This window comes from Manacus vitellinus, unplaced genomic scaffold (assembly GCF_001715985.3).
Source record: "Manacus vitellinus isolate BGI_N305 unplaced genomic scaffold, ASM171598v3 scaffold_3_pilon, whole genome shotgun sequence".
Taxonomy (NCBI): domain Eukaryota; kingdom Metazoa; phylum Chordata; class Aves; order Passeriformes; family Pipridae; genus Manacus; species Manacus vitellinus.
This window is the reverse complement of record NW_021940535.1, coordinates 26675197-26692000: the sequence shown is the minus strand read 5'-3', so window position 1 is coordinate 26692000 and position 16804 is coordinate 26675197. Positions and strand designations below refer to the sequence as shown.

Sequence of the window (16804 nt, the reverse complement as noted above, 5' to 3'; positions counted from 1 at the left end):
GAAGAATGAAGTCCAAAGGTTCTTTTGAATCATATGCAACATCCTAAACACCTCACAGCACAAAACCTTTCAACTGGTATTTTTATTGTGTTTGTATTTGTGTGTGTGTGTGTGTGTGTGTGTGTGTGTGCGCATACAGAACTTAGGTGAAAACAACAGCTAATTTTTCTATTTTTTTTTACTATAAGAAGGCACACTAGATGCTCTGTTTGATCTTGATTTAACCCAATTCTGAAACTATGTATATTATGATCATCTGTATATTATGAACCTTAAAATATAAGCACACTGATATGCAATCATCCTATACACTAGGCTCACTTGAGACATTTTCTAGGACTAGAAGCTTACTTTACAGAAGAAAGTGCACAGCCCTGGTTTCTCTAAAATATTTTATATTTTATAGGATTGCCAGCCTAAAGCAAACAAAAGCATATGAATGTACTGCATTTTAAGAGTTCACACTCTGGAGTTGGTTGAACTCCTTACAAATATGTTACCAACATATAAGATGCAGAAAAGTATGTCCCCAGTATGAAAGCAACGTGAGGACACATATTTTTAAAATTCAGGACAGGCCGAAAGGGTTGCAGCCTTGCAGTATTAACAATAGATCTCCTAACTATAAGCAAATGCTTGAAGGATATAGATGAGGGACAATTCTGGAATAAAATATTTACAGTTAAGTTCTATAGCCAGGAAGAGATAGGCTAAAACCTAAAAGCTGCCTCAACACAAAAGGATCAGCTTTCAAGAAAACTGCACACCCAACTGTTACCATTTAGGCACCTAAATGAAGAACAATGGGGGCTGCTGGGTTCTGAGCTCTTTCAGGCATCTGGTCCAAATTCTTTCCTTCCATATGAATCAAAACAAATGTTTAGGCTACCAACTTTCCATTGCCCTTTAAGTTTAATGCCAGCTTTTCTAGCTTTTAAATTCCTTAGTATAACAAGATGAATAAAACACTAACTTTCCAAAATGCCCAGTTAAGCACTATTTGTAGTATTTTCTTTTTTATTAGCAGCAGACATAAATTTTGGATGAAATAATTGTAAAAATGTATCTTCCAAAACCATATCTTTGGGAACAAGATTTTTTGGTTTAATACATTTAAAAAAATATTAATCCATCTTACTTCACTATCCAAAAGTCACAGATTACCTCACAGATTTGAAGACAGAACAGACTGAAAAACAGCATAAACAGTAGCAGAAACAGTCAGAAAATTACCATGTGAATTATACAAGAAAAAAAAAATGGAGATCATATCATTATGTGGAAGTAGAACATAGGTCGATGTGTACTTTGCTACACCCTGCAAAGGGAAGATTTAAGCCTACAAAATTGCTACTGCTCAAGACAATTACATCCATCCTACAGTGACATGGATCCTGATACAGGAGCTGCAATGCTCTCTCTGCAAGTCCAGAGTACATCATTGTGCCTGGACCCTCATACGTCCTAGGATGGTTGAAATCTGTACTGAGTAGTCATAAAACCATGTATTCAAATGTTAGAGGGCATCTATTGAGACAGACAGGAATTATGGTAGTGCCATACCTCTACAACTAAAACAGATGACATGGGAAACACATCTGATACTAAACCTGGCGCAGTAATGGTCCATTCCCAGTCCCCTTCCCACTATGGGAAACCTGTTCTGCAGAAATGTGTGAATTCAAACATTTTTTAAAAATCTCTGATTAAGAATGCAACACTTTCAATCAAGTTCATGAGCAGGTAGACTCCACTGGAGAAAAGCAAAGAATACCTGGATATTTTGTTTTATTTTTACAGCACACACAGCAGCAAAGGGCAGAGCAACTGGACACAAAACTACGGGTGGAAATCTGGAGTTTTTGCTGACTTGAATGAAAGAAAACTGTTTCAAGAAGCACATAAGCAGAGTTGGCAGGAAACATCTTTACTAATTTACATGAGCTAATTTAATAAAATATGAGAGACGGAAAGAAACATACAGTCCATTTTCAGCTTTTCTTATACTGAATGAGAATCCTTCTCCTCAGTTTTTCTTTTCCAAACTATACTCAGGTTTAAAGTTTCTACTGCTTTATGATTCTTAAAAAAATTATTTTCTATAAGTGATACTATGCTAAACAGCCATTATGCCAAAGTTAGCTCTGACCTTCAGTTGTAGAAAGAGTTTTCATTAAGAAAATTAAACAAAAAAATTGGAATTAATTACTTGAAGATGAGAACAAAGACTCCCCAAACTAGCTACTCCTGTCTATAAGGATGTATGAGAATTGCCTTCTGAAGCTGCATAACAAAGAGAAGGGATAGGACTGTAGTAGAGCCTGAGACAAAGCTCAGAAAAAGAAAGTTCAGAGTATTTTAAGATGAGTATCAGGCCAAAATTCCTGCAAGTGAGATTTATTACACCATGGAGTCTGTTTCCCGAGACTGCTAATGAAAAGCAAGCTATTTTTTAAAATCAAAATGAGCATTTAATAAATGAGTACCACGCTCAAAACCCATATATATAACCTATTTTGTCATACTGAATTGAAAGGAATCAACCCACACTCAAGCTTTTTAGTCATCACTACTTCACTCAGTCTGTCACTTGTCTAATAAAAGAATATTAATATGCAAAGCTGTTTGGCAGGGGGTACCTTTTTCCCTGTAAATAGGATTCTTCTAGATAAATTATCTATACAACAATGTAATTAATTGTCATGTAATTAATTCTCTCAGGGCAGTTGTTCAACCACTGTACCATCTGACCATCATCCACGTCCATTACACTGGAAGATATGGTGTCCCTATTGGACACTGCAGAGTCAGTAATTCCTCTTTTGAGCCAAAGAAAGCTTAGCCTGTCATAGATCATTATAGACAAGAGAGGAGAAGAGACAGAGAGACGGGTCTTTTTCTCCTCTTTGTGAAGACTGGAAGTGAGGTAAGGAGGCTAGTGATGAAAGTCAGTATGACTATGACCAAAAATCTTTTGGCTATGACAGTTTTGCAGCATTTCCTGAAGAGGGGCAGCCTCTTGATCCTTTTTAATATCCTTATTAGTCTCCAGTTCAAGAAGCGTGTGCGAGGACATATTTAACTCCCATTGAAGTCAATGGCTCTTAAGCATATGCTCAAATTTTTTCACAAATCAGAACTTTAATCTGTTCCTTATGTACATTTAGGATTACAGAGAAGTTTTCTGTTTTTGAAGTTGCTGGAAACATCAGCTTGCTGATGGGAGGTGGGGGAAGGGACCAGGACTCCATCACTTTCAGAAGTCTACAACTTTCTTATTTCTTTCTAAATTTGCATCAGAAAAGTATTGTTTACCATTTTTTAAACCTTCTCAAATAGTGTCTATTAAATTCTAATAGATTCTAATGTGTGCTGCAGAAATGTGAGTTACTGACACAACACACTTCTAGGTTTTCCTTAGTTAGTGTCTCCTCCCTTTCTCCTCCATAAAGTTGATAGAACTCTTACCAAAATCCAAAGAGATTTATTCCTAGTTAGGAGAAAGAAGAGTTGAGACAAAAGCTGTAAAACTGTCTCTGTCCTACTCTGCAAATGCACCTCAATTCTATCATCTACTGCTTTTGGCTCTTTCAGTCCTGGAATAAACCCCACTTCACTGAGCCTGAAGCTTGTGCCAAACTGTATGATTTTTGTGATATGGAAAAAAGCCCGCTGGAGACTACCTGTAAAGTGGCCGGTCTTGTCATCTGATCCTCATGTTAATTTATGTCTTCAAAGTTCAGATTTTATATATTCTGTAATTTTATCATGCACTCTCTGCTGATATTACACTGAAAAAGCCTAGATATTGAAAATAACTGCAAAATTGCCAAGCCCAAGCATTCAAAAGGTATCAGCAAGACTCCTGTATCTTTGCTTTTCTTTCTCTGACTGAAGCTCCCTCATCTTTCCCAAACTGTTTTTAAAACACATTTAGGAATAAAATAGTCCAGTGTAACCAAGTGCTGGTCCAGTCAAATCATGTCAACTATCCAGATCCCTATCTGCTTTTATTTTAGATTTGATACACACATGCACACCCCCCGTCCCCAAATGCGTGTTCATGTCTATTATATAAATGAAATGGAATCACATAAAAATATTTTACTGTTTTCAAAATTCCTCTTACAGAAAACTAGAGTGAAAGAACAAATTGCCAATGCTATTTAAAGAGTTTACAGGCCCCTTCAAAATGAGACTTTACTTGCTTTGAAGCACATTCCTTCTGGCATAAATAATTATTACGTAAAATCTTGGAGTTAAAAGAGTGCATTTTAAGAAAGTTAGATTTCCCCACACACACACATTTGGCTTAGTTTCAAATACTTCCTTTTTACACACAACTCATCTCAACACTGTTATTAGATATTAAACATCAGCATTGTCATGTCTGGGTCATGCTTGATTTCTCTATAGCTGTTTACAGAATCTGCTCTGTGGTGCACACCTTTATGGAGTTGAAACCTCAAGAGAGACCACATGAAACACATCTCTTCCCCCCCTCCCAGGTCATTCACAGTCTTGCACACTTTTCTTACACACTGCAACCTATGGTTGCCAAAAATAAGCTCACAGTAAAGGAGATGAGGGGTTTATGACCATGGGTAGTGACAGAATATTGCTTTTAGATGTTTCTTGCATGTACATGAGACAAACCAAAGACAAAGAGTGGGAATGGAAAAAGGAAGAACACAATTAAGACAACATAGAGAAAAAAACTGAAGTAGATAAGAAACAGAATCCAAAACGCTGGCTGAGGAGTTGGGTAACGCCTTGCAGGGAAGTAAATTTAAGAGGATAAGCTGGAACCAGAAGAATGATTCTAGGAAGGGAATTTCTAAAGGATATGACTGAAAGGTAGGATCATTTCATGAGGTTTGGTTTTGGCAGGATTAAAATACAAGCCAAGAGAGGGCCAGAGCAGGAAAACAGGATTCAAGTTCTGCTAAGTGGTATAAAAGTCATTTGCAAAACAGACTGAAAACATTGCTGTTGAGAGAGAAAACAAAAAAAAAAAAGCTTGCGAAGTCTCATGGCAAAATAAGATCTTCTAAACCATAGCTCTCACCCTGTTCAGCGCAAGCAGCAGCCCACAGCCTTGTACTGGGGAAACCAAGGACAAAGTTGTTTTGCGCCTGTAAAAGATGTTTTGTGCTCACCCCAGGCCTCTTTTGTGAGCATTTTTTTCCTACATCTGTGCATTCTTGACCTAGAAGGAAAGGAAACACTGTCTGCTTTTACAAAGAAACTGAAAAAGTTACTGCATAAGTTAAGCTTTAGGGAGAGCAGAGGTACATGAGCCATCAAATGATATGGCAGGGAAGGTGCAAAGGCTGATTAGTGAGACCTTCTTTTTGTGCTTGTTGTGCAACAGGATACACACATTCCCTGGACTTTTTTCAGTTCCAAAACTTTCAGAAATACTCTTCCAGAGGTATATATAGGGAACATGTACTCCCCTCCAAATAACTTCTGAACTATTAAGGCTCCATGTAGGTTCATATGAACACCTCAGATAGGAACAGTACTTCTTGAATTTCCAGCTCACTGTAGATTTCACCTCTGCCTTTTGTAATAAGACACCACTGATATGTTAACAAAGTCTGTTTTAATTAATAGACCAGCAATAACATGTAGCCAGTCTCCACTATATGGAGACATCAAGCTTTCCACTTATCTACATAAACAAGTCAACCACGTGTTTCCAGGTAAACATGGATGCAGCTTTTAGTTTGTGTGTGCGTGAATTAAAACTATCAATTAGTTGTGGAAACATGCTTGTAAAACACAAAAGCAAGCCAGAGCCTCCATAAATAATATTTTCATGGTATCTACCCATATGTTGTGGAACTACCAACATTTCTTAGCCGCACATCATCAAACTGAAGGAATCAATGACAAAGTAGTAACTGACATGCTTGTATTCAACTTTTTCAACATTATACTGTTAATTCCAAAAGAATTATACACAGTAACCCAAGCTTTGACAGAATTAGAGGATCAGTATGCAGACTGGCAAAGCACCGAGTAACTTTTGCAGGAGGGAAGGAAATGGCTTCCCCAAGAACTTTGAAGGACTGAGTCATTCTGTAAATTTTATTTCATGAAATATACTTAAAAATGGCTGGACACATTTAGCTACTGTACTGGGAACACACAATCTCTATCCAAAAATATTGTTTGCTTGGGTGTCATGTCTGACAAAGCTCTCCTGATATGTTTGCAAATACAGTAATATTAAATCTCTGATACTTCTTGTGCCAGCAGACTGCAAATTCAATTGGCGCCTTCTCTGCATGTCTACATTTCAGTTTGGAACCAGTGAAATAAAGATAGCTTTACAGGGTTTGAATACTGTTAGATTTCTGTACATACCCTCATATTAAAGTAATAAAGATGTCTGGCTTATAAAGTTGTAGCATCGAAGTGTAAAAAGAAAAGGGGTCAGAATGAGTGGAGTAAACAAATTAAAATGCAAAGCTAAGCCAAACTACGGCAAAGTTTGGCAGAATGTTTCTTCATAATGTAAACCAATCAAAATTATTTGTACTCGTCTCCAGGTTTTTCTCCTGTGTGTGTTCACATCTTTTTTTTTTTAATTTATAATTTAAGTTTTTGCATTTGCTACTTTTAGTAACAACATATTGTTTCACAAAAAACCAAATAATACAGACAGAATTGTCACTCTTTTTATTGACCCAATAGTTATGAACAAATCATGTAAATTAAAATGGTAATACAAGAAAAGATAAAGCTGCAGATTAAAGATGCCTCATGAACAACTGCTAATGAAGCCTTCTATTTTTATCTGACCCATAACTGTTTCATCTTGCATTGCCTAACAGATTAACATTACCTTACACTACTGTTGTATTTAGCAGATCCCTGCAGTTCTTAAGTTGTTGTAGGTTACATTTAGTGGAACTCTGATTAAGGTAGAGGGTAGTATATTTGTTTTGAAATGAAGAAAGTGCTCATTTTGCAAGGATAAATGGAAATTGAAAGGATAATACAGGCGTGCACTCCTTCAGAAATGGACTTGTGTAAAAAAAGAAAGAGGCAGGGAGGGAGATAAAGGGAGTCATGAGTGAGACCATTAGTGTATATTATTCTAATGTCCTCAGGATCACAAAGACTTAACACAGAGCTGTAGCTTGAGGTCATTGTGGTCCTCCCAAAACAAGAATATAGGAAAAAAAAAAAAAAGCTTAATATTACTATGCCAATTCTGAGTCAATCAAACCAGTAATTCCAAACTTCAAGGGAATTGCAATGTTCATAGTTCTTCCTAAGCCCTATGTAAGGCAAGTATGACTTGAAGACTTTTACTAGGTTTTAATGTTTAGTTGAGAAAATAGCAATTTGAAAGGGGTGAACATGTCTTAGCCCCCATTAGATTGCTGTTTTCTTCTGGCAGAAAATAGTATTTGGCATTCTAAGCACACTTTTACAAGACATCTTCAAGCAGTCAACATTGCTGTAGCTGCCCAGGCTTCCATTCACACTGTTTTTAGCAGCTCAGTGTACCAAAGCCTCACAAAATATGTCATCCGATAGTTTATCAACACATCTGACCTAAGTTCTTTTTTCTTCACTAAACCAACTGATATTTCACGAACTTTTTAGACATCTAGTCATTGTTCCTACTGTTCTTTTTACAGTAAAAAGCACATTTTAATAGGTAGGTTTTGCTTGTCCACATATTCTATGAAGTCTACGGCGTTCTGGTATTCTCCACCAGATGAAAAAAATAGGCTTGAAAAGCTACCAAGACCCATGTGCCTGAGGAGCCTCACTCCCCATGTCATAACACCCCCTTCCAAAGAAGCCCCTATACACACCCAGGATACATTGTGTGCTTCTAGAATATGCCATTTTTTGCTTGGCAGGTAGAAAGCCCCACAGTTCATTCAACTCTCTTCGGGGCTACATTGTAAGACCACATATGTCCAACAGATTTTTTAGTATCTATTTTTAGAAGGACCAAAGTGGGAAACAGTTTTTTCTGCTTGGTAAATTTAAGTGACTAATGCCCTCAATTCACCAAAATGTGTAAACATACACCTAACTTCAGGGATGTTCATATCAAACTACTATGACTACTTCACCTATGAAGTCCTGGCTCCACTCAATAGTTAGTTTTCACTTCAGCTTCCCAAGATTTCATTCATGTCCCAACATACAAAATTAAAAGCATACTACAATCATCATAGGATCACAGTCTAAGAATTAAAACTCAAAATAATGACAGAGGATACTGAAGTGCATCTAACGTAGTTTATGTAAGGCAGCATTTGTTCAGACTTACTTGCTAAAAATAATAGCTATTAGAGATCTGAGAGAATGCAGGAGGAAGAAGGACTTTTAAAAGCTTGAAGTAATCTGTTTCAGTTTTAGTTTTTCATATCCTATTTGCTATAAAATAATGTTCAATCAACCAATTTTTCTTTAGCCCAAGAAGCAGCAAAAGAAAGGAATGGAGGAAGAAAGGAAGAGAGGAAGAGACAGAGAGAGAAAGAGAGAGAACAAGAGATAGAGAAAGAGGGAGAAAGAAAGAAAAGAAAGAAAAGAAAGAGAGAGAGAAAGAAGGAAAGAAAGAAAAGAAAGGAAGAAAGAAGGAAAGAAAGAAAAGAAAGGAAGAAAGAAAGAAAGAAAGAAAGAAAGAAAAGAAAGAAAGAAGAAAAGAAAGAAAGAAAAGAAAAGAAAAGAAAAGAAAAGAAAAGAAAAGAAAAGAAAAGAAAAGAAAAGAAAAGAAAAGAAAAGAAAAGAAAAGAAAGAAAAGAAAAGAAAAGAAAAGAAAAGAAAAGAAAAGAAAAGAAAAGAAAAGAAAAGAAAAGAAAAGAAAAGAAAAGAAAAGAAAAGAAAAGAAAAAAGAAAAGAAAAGAAAAGAAAAAAGAAAAGAAAAGAAAAGAAAAGAAAAGAAAAGAAAAGAAAAGAAAAGAAAAGAAAAGAAAAGAAAAGAAAAGAAAAGAAAAGAAAAGAAAAGAAAAGAAAAGAAAAGAAAAGAAAAGAAAAGAAAAGAAAAGAAAAGAAAAGAAAAGAAAAGAAAAGAAAAGAAAAGAAAAGAAAAGAAAAGAAAAGGGAAAAGAGAAGAAAGAGAAAAGATAAAAGAGAAAAAAGAGAAAAAAGAGAAAAGAGAAAAGAGAAAGAAAAAGTCACTTGGTTTCTAGTCAGCATTTCATAATCCACTGTGTTTTAGTGGTTTAGTAAAACTATGTTCTTCCATCATAAATAAAAGATTTGACTCATTCCTTTGAGAGTTGTTTCTTCTGCTGTTTGGTCAATTATTTCTTTTCATTTATTAAAGAAGTATAAAAGAACATATAGTTTCAAGTACAAGGTAACTTTTCTTTCACATGACCATTAATTTTTCATGGATGTTTTCTTCTGTTCATGTGTTTTAAGGTCCCCTTTTCCCACCACTGCAAGGTTTATTCAGCACAGGTAATTTTCAATATAAAGTTCAGACTGCTTTCTTCCATTGAGCAAGAAGCTCCAGGGACTTCAGACTGCATAGCATTCAGTGATTACATTCATCATTAAACAATAAAACATTCAGTAACAAATTTCCAAACATGATTCCAGATTTCTCTTTTGACATAAAATCACATGCCTACTTACTAATATGCTCAACTTCCAATCAAGTAACCTATCATCCAAACTGTTTCTAAAAATTTACACTTCCATGTAGAAAATAAACTCTCATTCTGAACAGGAGCTCTGTTACTGTCTTCTGTAGGTCTAAGATCTCAAAATAAAGGACATCCTCCCTAATCTACCATGAACATTACATCTTTAATATCACTGATGTTAACAAGTAGAACTTTGACAGTCCAAGTAGTCTATTTATAATGTTTAGTAGAAGACTTCGGAAGAAAATTTTCATATATTACAGTGAACCATCTACTACTATATCCAATTACATTAATGGGGTTTTTTCCTACTTTGCATCATTCATTGAATGCTAGGATACACTGATGCAACTCTGCACTAGTGATATTAGAGATATATGCATAAAATTTGCCGAGTAAAATTAATAACATCAGTGTAATTTAGATTATTGCCTATTAAAATGTTATTTTAAATTGATATAGTTTAGGTAAACTTATCAAAGTACATAGATTTTGCAATATGTATTAATAAATAACAAGGACAACACATGTTAGAAAACTAAGACTGATGGCAGCATTGGTTTTTTAAATAAGCTTTCCTTTGCCATATTTTCCAGTGGAAGAATTCAAGACAGCGTATCACAAAAAAACATGAGCATTAGTATGGCTAACTGGTCTACCTCCTTCTCCCAAGTTAAACTAGGTTTATAATAAGAACTCACAATTTAAAATCTGGTCCTACCAAAAATCGGTATGAGTTTTGTCATCACTATCTTCCTGGTGAAATTTCCCTTAGCACGCCTGTTTATAAACCATTTATTTCAATTGTGGTTTTTTTGTAGTGACTCAAATACTTAAAATACAAGACTAGACTGCGTGCATCCAGCACAATAACATCAGGTTATTTTTGAATTCAGACTTTCATTAAATACAACAGAAAAGCAGCTACCCACACATCAACGACCCCAGACACCGAGCGCAGAAGTCAAGTGACTTCTTGCTGCGCACACCTTTGCAGCCACACAAGCTCATGCTGGTAAAGGTGATGCGACCGCCCTGCTGAGTAGCGGGAGGAAGGCTCTTTCTGCGTGGTGGCTGTGCACTGTCTCGCTGCTACTCTGCCACTGGCAGAGAAATGGTGATGCAGATCTGTAAGTCTTTAAAGCCTACTAGGAAAAAAAAGCACGGATGCACGCAGAGCTTTTCATTTAATAGAACTTACAGTACTTTGCAAATGGAAAGAAAGCACTGGTATGGCCATTGTATAGGTTGGGGAAACAGTCATAAAAGGACAAGGCACAGGCTCGAGACAAATCACAAGGCTGGGTTCAGTGCCCAGCTGTGCGCAGATGTAATGAAGTAGCCTCAAGCACTGTTTATCAAAATTCTCTAACACCACACTATTTCAGTTAGAAATCATACTAGCGACATATGCAAGTATTTATATTTAAAAAATATGACTTTCCTTTTGCATCCTTTCAAGTTGCATTCTTAAGTGTATTAGAACAAGGAGACAGGGTAACATAGTAAAACTAAGGACTGGACCCAAATCCACCATAACTATGTTTTACTGATGGGTTTAAACTTTGCTCAGTCTAGCAGATGAAACCAGATTTATTTCCCTTCCTTTCTGGAGACTATCAAAATTACTTGGTAGAATACATTTTGCTACTAAGAGAAACATGCTACAACAACCATACATGCTGTCAAGTAACAGTGTCTTTGCTGAAAGCAATAATCCAGTGAGCAATACTAGGGTATTACAGACAGTAGCAAAGATAATGTCACCTTCCCTTGAATTTCAGGACACAGAGCTTAATCCTTCTCTTGGGGAATTCAGAAATACCGCATATCAAGTCATCGCATCGCTAAAGAATATTTCCAAATGGCAAACTATATGAAGACTAACAGGCTCAATTGAAAAGCATCTATCAAATAATTAGCATGTCTAAAAATGGCAACAAGTCTAACAAAAAAAATCAGAATCCAATTACTTACTTTACAAAATCCTAGAGAAGTGTCACACTAAATATGTTGGGACAAATTTTATCCTAGGTTGTTAAACCAATGTAATTAAAATTCAATGTATATGTATAATGCTCAATTGGTATTTTTCAATCAGGCAATCCTAATATTTCATCAACAAATATCTGCAAGAGTTATAAAGCATTTGTCTTTCTCTATCATGTAATTAAAGTTTAAAAATTCTAAAAGATAACTACAACTATGCTTTTTAAATTTTTTTTAGGGAAATTTTATCCAGATATTGCCAGAATGTTTGAATCTTTTGTCCCCATGTCCATATCTCCTTTTGCATTTGATTCTAGTACCACTCATCCAGACTCTTCGGTGACTTTGCTTTGAAGACCGGAATCCTTGATAGTACTTATTACCAAATAATAAAAGAATAACATGGAGTTACAGTTCTGTGGCCAAAATTTAAAACAGAGTAACAGAATTAAGCTCCAATGGCTTAAAAAACCTTGAGCACTTCAGTACTTCCACTAGAGTCAATGGACCTTCTTACAAAAACATTTGTGCTCCAGTGAACGTCTGGATTGGGCTCCCGATGTTTCTAAAAGGGTGGGTTGGCGGGGAGAGGGGGAGGGGGGAAAGGGAGGGAGGGAAAGTATAAATCTTACTGAATCATATATACCAAAAGACAGAAATGCATAATTAGAAATCATACTTATTTCCTTTTTTCTTTTTTTTTCCTCTTTGATTAGGGGCAAAGAATTCTGAGAATGTATCAGTGAAATAGTCTTTCGAAATTTTAGTCTGAGAAAAATTCCTGATTATATTTCCTGAGAACAAAAGTGAACTTCTTGCAAGTTTTCATGTATTAAACAATTCAGCAAGTAGTAAGCCTAACATTTGATAAGCAATCAGACTTGAAAGTTTTCTCCTAAACTTATGATTATTATTCATCAGGTTTTTAAATTGTTTCATTTATGAAATCTATAGAGGTGCTTTTTGTTTGTCTGTTTGGGTTTTTTATTTATTAATGCATAAGTGATGCTTTTATACTGGATACCAAACAAATTAACTCTTTCCGGAAAACTGTGCTTTATTATGTAGTTTTTCTCACTTCCGTTTATAACCATGCTGAAAAGCACAGGCATATTGATGAATCAGTTACACAGTGCTTTTTGACTACAAGTGTGCAGCTCATTTTTCTTACTGACGTGTTTCAGAAACCAATCAGAAGTCCTCAAAACTCAGGATTTCACAGTATTTATAATCATTTATCAAAATGACCTGCTTTTTAGAGGCCATTTCAAACAAAAATGTATGATTTATGATATTTAGATGTATTTAAAATAAATTCCCGAGAGATGTACTGCTTGCATGTTGAGAATAGGTAAGTTATAAAATGTTAAAACTTTGGAGAAAAAAGAGTATTATTTTCTTTTCATGCAATTTGTCAATGAAAAAAACCCAGCAGAACAGCTATTGAAACACAGGATTGAACTACTGAAATAGTGGATTCCTGAAATGCTTTTCCAGAAGTGTTTCTAGATTATATTATTGTAAATACAGTCTGCTAGCCTTTCCTTAGAAATCTGTGCCAAATAAAAACATTTTTCCATGTCAAAGTTGGCTGGTGGTTATTTTTTTTATAAAAAGGCTTCCCATGCCTTTCTCCCTGTGGGCATGTGTTTAAATACAATAGACTTTAATTGGAATGAAATTTACTTACAATTTATGTTTATCTGTATGTATTTATATGTAGTGCTTAAGAACTCCTTTGACAGTACTCAACCTCTCCCTGGTCTTTTCAGCATAGTACAGATGTTTTTTTCACCGTAGCATTTTAGGCTTCCTTAAGGCTACCAGATTGACTCTCTTTTCGTATTTTTCAGTAAACCTAGATTACACTTCCTGTGAAGGCATTAATATGCTTTTCTTCTGACTGAAGTTTTAAGAAACCTTGGATCCCAGTAACGCAACTTAGGAAATCACGGTAGTAACTTTTCATTTGATGTATCCTGCATCATCTGAGAATCAAAACCTACTCTATAATAAACAGAAATAAAATGTCCCCAAAACTCACAGGCAAATAATGAGAAGGGAAGGCATTAAAAAATCCAAAATATTCCATATAGAACAACTTGTACCACAAGGCAACAAAGCACTCCAGGAATACGTTTTGTGTACACTCAGCATGGTTTTCATCCGCACCTCATTAGCACACAGACAATTCTGATCATTAGTGCACTTTAAAATAAGCTATTTTATTTGTAACCTATCCTCAAATTTAGTATTGTCTTTTTACTACTACTTCCTTGACACACTCAGAGCTAAGTTACAAAGGTAAGGGTGCAGATACCATTACTCACTGCAAAATGTTAATATATAAAGATTTGTGTATATCACTCCTCAACCTGAAGAGTTTACTGGCCCACTTCTGGTCAGTAAACTGGTCTAGATTACTGACTCACTTCTGGGCCTACACAGGTTGAAAGGAACGTTCTGCAAATAATGGGAGAGTGACTACAAAACCTGGATACACTGACAACTGTAGCATGCAGGGGTCAATGACTAAGTAGGCAGTATTTCCCAGTCCTTTATGAGAACAGTTGAAAATTTCACCCTGTTCTGTAGCAGCCTATCCAATATTCAAAGGGAACTTCCCAAACTGTTTAAAATCTGGGTTAGGGCTAAAAAAACTGTAAGTCAGTTTATAAACTACCACGAAAGTGCATTTCACCTCACTTTCTCAATCCCAAACAAAAGCATAGAGGAAAATATTTCTGTATCCTCCCATTCTCCTCCAATATGTGAAGTCCAAGGGAAAACACAGTCGATCATCCGAAATTTTGCTTGCCCTCTGGATTTTTGTTTATAATTATAAAAAATTATACTCCCACCATCATAACAAATAAGTAAAATGGGGTATCCCCGCTGGTAAATTTTCAGAGTAGCTACATGGCTGAGCAGCAGTTACTTATTTAAAAGACAAATTAAAGAAGGAACGATCATGTTTTATTTTATTTAAACTATCTACAAACTCAGCTTTATGACTCAATGTTTCTGATCTTAAAACATACAGAAACAAAAGCAGAGTAGTGCAAGAAAGGGGTAGCCTAAGGTTAATTCAGCCCTGAAATGCGGAACAGATTCAGTGCTCAAGAAAACACTGAACATTCTGTGGCTTTAAGTGAAATGCTTCAGAAGAGGAAATATATGTGTAAATAATCAAAAGCATTAATAACTGTCTCAGAATGCTGGCACTGAAACTTAAAAGTCTCTCTCTCTTTACCTCTTACTTATTTACTATTAGGATTTTTTACAAATGTCTATTGAAGTAGTTCCAAGTATGATGAAGGCATAGATGAAATTCTTTCAAGCACAGTAATTTGTTTAAAAAAAACAGATTAATGAGAAATAAAGGAGATGATTTTTAATCAACTGAGGGGCAATTATGGATGACAAATATAGAAACATAGTGACTTAAAAATAGTTCTTGCTGCCATACATTAGAAGGGCACCAGGGTTCAAGATTAATAAAGGGGTGGGCTTAAATGTTCAGTCCAAAACTCGGGTTTTTCCTGAAGAAAAAACAAAGATACAGCAGCTATTCAGCTGTTGTCAAAAGACATCTATTTTCAGTTTGAGAGATACACAATTGTATGAATGGCCATAATATTTTTTTCTTAGTGGAAGAGAAAAGGAAATAGTTACCTGCCTTGATCTTCAGAAAGTCTCAGAAACTGAGAATCAGAGTACAGCACAAGATAAATGTAACCATGGCTTAAGCTCGAACCCTTGTCCACTAATCCAGTGGAAGGTTCCAGTCACTTCAGGGTAAGGTTTAGGACATTCCCCATTGGTGTTTTTTTGGCTTGTATTGTAAAATTAAATAAACAGAAAGTGATTCAGATACTTCCCTAACAGTGAAAGGGACCAATTTCCCTTTTTCCTTTAGCTTTAAATAGACTGACAAATACAACAAATCCTTACACCGGCAGGCATCCAGTTATTCTCCCAGTAGTAACAGGGACTCCTGATGCACATCACAAAATCAGATAATTCATTTTATGTCACTGAATGTAAAGAAGACAAAACAATAGATTTTACCAACAGTGTTTTAACTATATATGGCTTTTAATCTTGGGAGGAGTTTTCTGTGTGTATACCACTACATAAGATGAAATTCGGTTAAACACGTTCTAAACTACTGTAAATCTTTTTAATGTAATGGACAATGAAGGAAATTATGGCATTCTTGAGGGTCATTTTTAAAAATCGTTTCTGTTGCTTACCACTTTACCAAGCTTACAACTTTTTGAATGAAAGAGGTGACGGTTTCAGTTGTGAACTTCATAAATATTTGGAAAAGCCTTTCACTTTCTCTTCCGCGATAACAAACAATTTGCTACGCCAGCTCTCGAGTTTTCAATCTGTTGAGCCCTCTCGTTTTCAAGTGCCTCCTGCCTATCTCAGTATATTGCTAGTGACCCCCCAGTTTATGTGTGCCCTAACGGAAGTCCCATCAGTCGGGTTGCCTTCGCTGAGTGGCTTTTTTTTTTGTCAGAGCGGGACTTTGACAGGCTTTGCTGCTTTAGAAAGCAAAGATAATGTCAAGTTTTCTTGCATATTCTATGATGCCAAATCATTGCTCTGGAATGACTGTGGATCTATATGTTTTTATGTTCACCTTTAAATAAGAATTATGGCGATTTTAAAAATCAGATGGCTCCTTTCTTCCCTCTGCCCCTTCCACCAGCAAACTGAAATCAAATGAAATGAAGCAGCTTTCCTAAGCTCCCATTCAGCCGTTTGCTCTACGGACTCCAAATTTTGCCCTTTAGACGCTGAGGATTTGATTCAGGATCACACAGATCCTACAGGGTATCGAGGCATCAGCTCCCAGGGTAGCGAGGCATCAGCTCCTCTCCCAAATCCCTGCTTCCAAGGCAGCGCTTCCAAGCGTTGTGCAATCGCCTCGGAGCCGCAGTTAGCTCCGTGGCGAAGGGGCGGAGGGGAAGGAGCGCGCTGGATTCTGAATTTTGAAGCAGAGGTGTCGTATCGGTCAGGGGGGAGGGGGCCGCAGGACCAGATGCTAGAATCCGCACGAAAACTACAACCGTTTCTCTCCTTCGCTATAGGGAACTCTCCCCCCCACCACCACCTTCATTTCATACTCTATCACGTGTTGGATTTTTTGTTTTTATTTTCCCCTCGCGTAG

General features: G+C 36.1%; 1 protein-coding gene across 2 annotated transcripts in view; it reads right to left on the bottom strand.

Moving 5' to 3' along the window:
• MEOX2 (mesenchyme homeobox 2) overlaps positions 1–16804 on the bottom strand; it is a 168975-nt gene that overhangs the window by 36665 nt on the left and 115506 nt on the right. The gene's annotated exons all lie outside the window — the stretch shown is intronic.